This window comes from Oncorhynchus gorbuscha, unplaced genomic scaffold (assembly GCF_021184085.1).
Source record: "Oncorhynchus gorbuscha isolate QuinsamMale2020 ecotype Even-year unplaced genomic scaffold, OgorEven_v1.0 Un_scaffold_2101, whole genome shotgun sequence".
NCBI classification, from domain to species: Eukaryota; Metazoa; Chordata; class Actinopteri; order Salmoniformes; family Salmonidae; genus Oncorhynchus; species Oncorhynchus gorbuscha.
Genome location: NW_025746693.1, coordinates 42,843 through 50,000, shown reverse-complemented (window position 1 = coordinate 50,000; position 7,158 = coordinate 42,843). Strand labels below are relative to the sequence as shown.

General features: G+C 47.1%; 1 pseudogene across 1 annotated transcript in view; it reads right to left on the bottom strand.

Annotated features, from left to right (window-relative positions):
- The window catches only part of LOC124024973, a 22,069-nt pseudogene that overhangs the window by 7,533 nt on the left and 7,378 nt on the right, over nt 1–7,158 (bottom strand). Inside the window, exons 6-10 of the transcript XR_006837117.1 lie at nt 5,841–6,056; nt 5,280–5,406; nt 4,861–4,955; nt 2,516–2,702; nt 1,534–1,615 (exon numbers count right to left, since the gene is read on the bottom strand). The product of XR_006837117.1 is annotated as a transmembrane and coiled-coil domain-containing protein 3-like (transcript). The remainder of the gene's footprint in view (nt 1–1,533; nt 1,616–2,515; nt 2,703–4,860; nt 4,956–5,279; nt 5,407–5,840; nt 6,057–7,158) is intronic.

Sequence of the window (7,158 nt, the reverse complement as noted above, 5' to 3'; positions counted from 1 at the left end):
AAAGACAGGACCCTCAAAAGACAGGACCCTCAAAAGACAGGACCCTCAAAAGACAGGACCCTCAAAAGACAGGACCCTCAAAAGACAGGACCCTCAGAAGACAAAACAGAACCCTCAGAAGACAAAACAGAACCCTCAGAAGACAAAACAGAACCCTCAGAAGACAAAACAGAACCCTCAGAAGACAAAACACAGGACAGGACCCTTAGAAAACAGAACCCTCAGAAGACAAAACAGAACCCTCAGAAGACAAAACAGGACCCTCAGAAGACAAAACAGGACCCTCAGAAGACAAAACAGGACCCTCAGAAGACAAAACAGGACCCTCAGAAGACAAAACACATGACAGGACCCTCAGAAAACAGAACCCTCAGAAGACAAAACAGAACCCTCAGAAGACAAAACAGAACCCTCAGAAGACAAAACAGAACCCTCAGAAGACAAAACAGGACCCTCAGAAGACAGAACCCTCAGAAGACAAAACAGGACCCTCAGAAGACAGAACCCTCAGAAGACAAAACACAGGACCCTCAGAAGACAAGACAGGACCCTCAGAAGACAAAACACATGACAGGACCCTCAGAAGACAAAACACATGACAGGACCCTCAGAAGACAGGACCCTCAGAAGACAGGACCCTCAGAAGAAGACAGAAGACCCTCAGAAGACAAAACAGAACCCTCAGAAGACAAAACAGAACCCTCAGAAGACAAAACAGAACCCTCAGAAGACAAAACAGAACCCTCAGAAGACAAAACAGAACCCTCAGAAGACAAAACAGAACCCTCAGAAGACAAAACAGAACCCTCAGAAGACAAAACAGGACCCTCAGAAGACAAAACAGGACCCTCAGAAGACAAAACAGGACCCTCAGAAGACAAAACAGGACCCTCAGAAGACAGAACCCTCAGAAGACAAAACAGGACCCTCAGAAGACAGAACCCTCAGAAGACAAAACACAGGACAGGACCCTCAGAAGACAAGACAGGACCCTCAGAAGACTAGACAGGACCCTCAGAAGACAAGACAGGACCCTCAGAAGACAAGACAGGACCCTCAGAAGACAAGACAGGACCCTCAGAAGACAAAACACAGGACCCTCAGAAGACAAAACACAGGACAGGACCCTCAGAAGACAGGACCCTCAGAAGACAGGACCCTCAGAAGACAGAACACAGGACAGGACCCTCAGAAGACAAAACACAAGACAGGACCCTCAGAAGACAAAACACAAGACAGGACCCTCAGAAGACAAGACAGAACTTACTTCTAACACATCTTTGTAACTACACACCTTACTAGCATGAGTTGAGTTTTGGGACAGGGTGTGTCTAGATAGTTGTGCATATACAGCTGTGTGTGTGTGTGTGTGTGTGTGTGTGTGTGTGTGTGTGTGTGTGTGGCCAGATGTGATGAGAGTGACACCTGTGTGAGTGGTCAGAAGTGTGGTGTGACGGACCCTGTGAAGACAAGTGTGTGCTGAACACCTGTCCAAGGTCCCCAGAGACACCTGTATCCAGGGTGGACAAACACAAGAGACACACAGAACAGAACCAGCTGAACATCCTGACAGACACCAACATCCCCAGGAGAACACTGCTGTAGTCCAGCTCCCCTACACACACACACAGAGACACACAGACAGACACACACACACAGAGACACACAGACAGACACACACACAGAGACACACAGACAGACACACACACACAGAGACACACACACAGAGACACACACACAGAGACACACAGACACACAGACAGACACACACACACAGACACACACACACAGAGACACACAGACAGACACACACACACAGAGACACACAGACAGACACACACACACACAGACACACACACACAGAGACACACAGACAGACACACACACACAGAGACACACAGACAGACACACACACAGACACACACACACAGAGACACACAGACAGACACACACACACAGAGACACACACGCACTTTTAATGTTTGTAGCCAGTTACTCATTTAAAGAAACGTGGTTCTTTTTTTTGTTTTGAATTTTACCCCTTTTTCTCCCAATTTCATGGTGTCCAATTGTTGTAGTAGCTACTATCTTGTCTCATCGCTACAATTCCCGTACGGCTCGGGAGAGACGAAGGTTGAAAGTCATGCGTCCTCCGATACACAACCCAACCAAGCCGCACTGCTTCTTAACACAGTACGCATCCAACCCGGAAGCCAGACGCACCAATGCGCCGGAGGAAACACTGTGCACCTGGCAACCTTGGTTAGCGCTCACTGCACCCGGCCCGCCACAGGAGTCGCTGGTGCGCGATGAGACAAGGACATCCCTACCGGCCAAACCCTCCCTAACCCGGACGACGCTAGGCCAATTGTGCGTCGCCCCACGGACCTCCCGGTCGCGGCCGGTTACGACAGAGCCTGGGCGCGAACCCAGGGACTCTGATGGCACAGCTGGCGCTGCAGTACAGCGCCCTTAACCACTGCGCCACACACACACACGTCCGTAGTCTCCGTACCGTCCTTCTCTGCGCGGGCGCCCCCAGCCAGGAAGCGTGAGACCAGTGGTGTGGAGGATAGAGAGAGACAGGAGGAGATGAAGACGGTCTGGGTGGGACGGATATGCAGCACCTGACCCCACAGCAGCCCTGTAGCCACCATCAACAGACTGAGGTAGCATGAACCCTGCACAGAGATCTTCCACACCTGCACACACACATAGGACAGTACACACATGTTAAATACACACACACACAGTATTGTACAGCTAATATGGTGGGGAGGACCTGAGCCCTAGGACCGTGCCCCAGGACTACCTGACATGATGACTCCTTGCTGTCCCCAGTCCACCTGACTGTGCTGCTGCTCCAGTTTCAACTGTTCTGCCTTGTTATTATTCGACCATGCTGGTCATTTATGAACATTTGAACATCTTGGCCATGTTCTGTTATAATCTCCACCCGGCACAGCCAGAAGAGGACTGGCCACCCCACATAGCCTGGTTCCTCTCTAGGTTTCTTCCTAGGTTTTGGCCTTTCTAGGGAGTTTTTCCTAGCCACCGTGCTTCTACACCTGCATTGCTTGCTGTTTGGGGTTTTAGGCTGGGTTTCTGTACAGCACTTTGAGATATCAGCTGATGTAAGAAGGGCTTTATAAATAAAATTTGATTGATTGATTGACACACAATTCAGTCCCATACAAAATCCTATTTTCCCTAACCCGTACTCTTACCCTAACCTTAACCCAAAACCCTAACCCGTACTCTTACTCTTACCCTAACCTTTAACCCAAAAACCTAACCCGTACTCTTACCCTTACCCTAACCTTTAACCCAAAAACCTAACCCGCACTCTTACCCTTACCCTAACCTTTAACCCAAAAACCTAACCCGTACTCTTACCCTTACCCCGAAAACCTAACCCGTACTCTTACCCTTACCTTTAACCCGAAAACCTAACCCGTACTCTTACTCTTAACCTTAACCTAACCTTAACCCAAAACCTAACCCGTACCCTTAATCTTAACCTAACCTTAACCCAAAAACCTAACCCGTACCCTTAATCTTAACCTAACCTTCACCCAAAAACCTTCACCCAAAAAACCCTAACCCGTACTCTTACCCTTACCCTAACCTTAACCCAAAAACCTAGCCTGTACTCTTACCCTTACCCCAACCCCAACCTTAACCCAAAAACCTAACCCTGGCTCCTAAACCCTAAAACTAACCCAAAAACCTAACCCGTACTCCTAACCCTAAAACTAACCCTAGCTCTTAACCCTAACACTAATTCTAACCTTAACCCTAAACCCCCTAGAAATAGCATTTCAACTCATGGGGACCAACAAAATGTCCCCGTTGGTCAAATGTTAGTTTGTTTACTATTCTTGTGACAAGAATAGTTGAACACGTCCACGCATATAAAATGGTCTTCATCTCTTGAAATGAACACAATATAATTATCACGTTCCAGAGAAGAGAGCGAGAGAGAGAGAGAGAGAGGGAGAGTGCGACAGAGAGAGAGAGGGAGCGAGAGAGAGTGAGAGAGAGGAGAGAGAGAGCGAGAGAGAGAGAGAGAGAGAGAGAGAGAGAGAGAGGGAGAGAGAGAGAGAGAGAGAGAGGAGAGAGGAGAGAGAGGGAGGGGAGGGAGGGAGAGGGAGGAGAGGGAGAGAGCGACAGAGAGAGAGAGAGAGAGAGAGAGCGAGAGAGAGAGAGAGAGAGAGAGAGAGAGAGAGAGTGAGAGGGAGGGAGGGAAGCAGGAAGACTGATTAGGAAATGTGTGATAAACAGATAGAGAAATGAAGAGAGAGAGAGAGAGAGAGAGTTAGACGTCGCTCTCTGCTGAGACGGAGTTGGTGAAAGAATGTAAGAATGTGGGTTTCTGAGTCCCACTGTGAAAATGTAGGTCAGAGTTACACCCTTCACACCAGTGTTAAGTCCTTTCCTGTCTGGTGAGGTCACCCGGCAGGTCAAAACTCCATCCCACCAAAACAGGCAGTGGTTCTAAACAGCTGTTCCACTAGAAGGGCATCATCATCAACTTCACAGTATCGTTCCACCCTCATAGTGTGGAAATACATATAAAACACAGGGAATTCACATTTATGTCTGCACTGGGCCTTTAATAGTTTTTGCTATTTCAGGAATGTAGGCTAATGTCTGATGGAAAATACCTCTGTGTGTGTGTGTGTGTGTGTGTGTGTGTGTGTGTGTGTGTGTGTGTGTGTGTGTGTGTGTGTGTGTGTGTGTGTGTGTGTGTGTGTGTGTGTGTGTGTGTGTGTGTGTGTGTGTGTGTGTGTGTGTGTGTGTGTGTGTGTGTGTGTGTGTGTGTGTGTGTGTGTGTGTGGGATTGACTAGGCAGCCTACCTTCCGAAGTCTCTCTGGGGAGAACTCGAGACCGACCACGAAGAGAGTGAAGAACACTCCCAACTCTCCCAGCGTCTCTACCTGCACCATAGACTGCACAGAGATACATTACTCTCTCTCACACAGACAGACGGACGGACAGGCAGACAGACAGACAGACAGACAGACAGACAGACAGACAGACAGACAGACAGACAGACAGACAGACAGGCAGGCAGACAGACAGACAGACAGACAGACAGACAGACAGACAGACAGACAGACAGACAGCACAGACAGACAGGGACAGAGGACTCCACAGACAGACAGACATGGGGGCAGGCCCACAGCACAGCCAACCACATGGCAGACAGACAGGTCCTGACAGACAGACAGACAGACAGACAGACACAGATTAGAATTGTGCAAAATGTCTCATTTGATGCTGTTGAGTCCAGAGGGACCCAGGAGGACTCCACAGACGATGTAACCAAACATGGGGGGCAGGCCCATCATATTGCACAGCCAACCACATGGCAGAGACAGCATCACTACGGAGACCAGGTCCTGACCAGCCAATCACAGACAACAGGACAGGACACAGATTAGAATTGTGCAAAATTGTAATTTCATTTGAAGACCCATTTGGTCACATTACAGTTGAAGTCTCAGGACAGTCTTCATATAGTCAGATTACAGTTGAAGTCTCAGGACAGTCTTCATATGGTCAGATTACATCTGGAGTCTCAGGACAGTCTTCATATAGTCAGATTACAGCTGGAGTCTCAGGACAGTCTTCATATGGTCAGATTACAGCTGGAGTCTCAGGACAGTCTTCATATGGTCAGATTACAGCTGGAGTCTCAGGACAGTCTTCATATAGTCAGATTACAGCTGGAGTCTCAGGACAGTCTTCATATGGTCAGATTACAGCTGGAGTCTCAGGACAGTCTTTACATGTATAGGACCATTAGTGTTCAGGGGTTAAAGTTGGTACTGACCTTGATGAAGTGTTGATCAGAGCGGGGCATGGTGGAGTCTCTGGGCTTGGTCAGAACATACTGGTTGTTCTGGGAGTCGATGAGCATGCTCAGCCCCACGTCGTCCTCCACCTCTCCACCTCTCCTTGACGCGTTCCTTCTTCTTTTCCCTCCGTCTTCCTCCTCCTCCTCCACTCTCAGCACCGCCTCCACGTTGGCTACGTGCACTCCATTCATCTGATCACAATCCTGATAATAACTCTACTGGTATAGCCTTTAATACAATACATAACAGCCCCAACGCAAGCACATCAGGGCCTGTCTTTATACAGCCTCTCAGACTGCTGATCTGGGATCAGGTCCTCCCTGTCCAAACAGTCTGATTCATTATGCTCTAAAAAGGGAGACTGATCCTAGATCAGCACTCCTATTCTGACCCGTTTGTCATCAAAGACGTGGTCCTCTATGTGACCTATGTGTTGTTGTTGTAGTTGTTGTTGTTGTTGTTGTTGATGAACCTGTTTATTGTTGTCCTCTATATGACCTGTGTGTTGTTGTTGTTGTTGTTGTTGATGAACCTGTATATTGTTGTCCTCTATATGACCTGTGTGTTGTTGTTGTTGTTGTTGATGAACCTGTTTATTGTTGTCCTCTATATGACCTGTGTGTTGTTGTTGTTGTTGTTGATGAACCTGTTTATTGTTGTCCTCTATATGACCTGTGTGTTGTTGTTGTTGTTGTTGTTGATGAACCTGTTTATTGTTGTCCTCTATATGACCTATGTGTTGTTGTTGTTGTTGTTGTTGATGAACCTGTTTATTGTTGTCCTCTATATGACCTATTGTTGTTGTTGTTGATGAACCTGTTTATTGTTGTCCTCTATATGACCTATGTGTTGTTGTTGTTGTTGATGAACCTGTTTATTGTTGTCCTATATCTATATGACCTGTTTATTGTTGTTGTTGTTGTTGTTGTTGATGAACCTGTTTATTGTTGTCCTCTATATGACCTATGTGTTGTTGTTGTTGTTGTTGTTGTTGAACCTGTTTATTGTTGTGAACCTGTTTATTGTTGTCCACTATATGACCTGTGTGTTGTTGTTGTTGTTGTTGTTGTTGTTGATGAACCTGTTTATTGTTGTCCTCTATATGACCTGTTGTTGTTGTTGTTGTTGATGAACCTGTTTATTGTTGTCCTCTATATGACCTATGTTGTTGTTGTTGTTGTTGAACCTGTTTATTGTTGTCCTCTATATGACCTGTGTGTTGTTGTTGTTGTTGTTGATGAACCTGTTTATTGTTGTCCTCTATATGACCTGTGTGTTGTTGTTGTTGTTGTT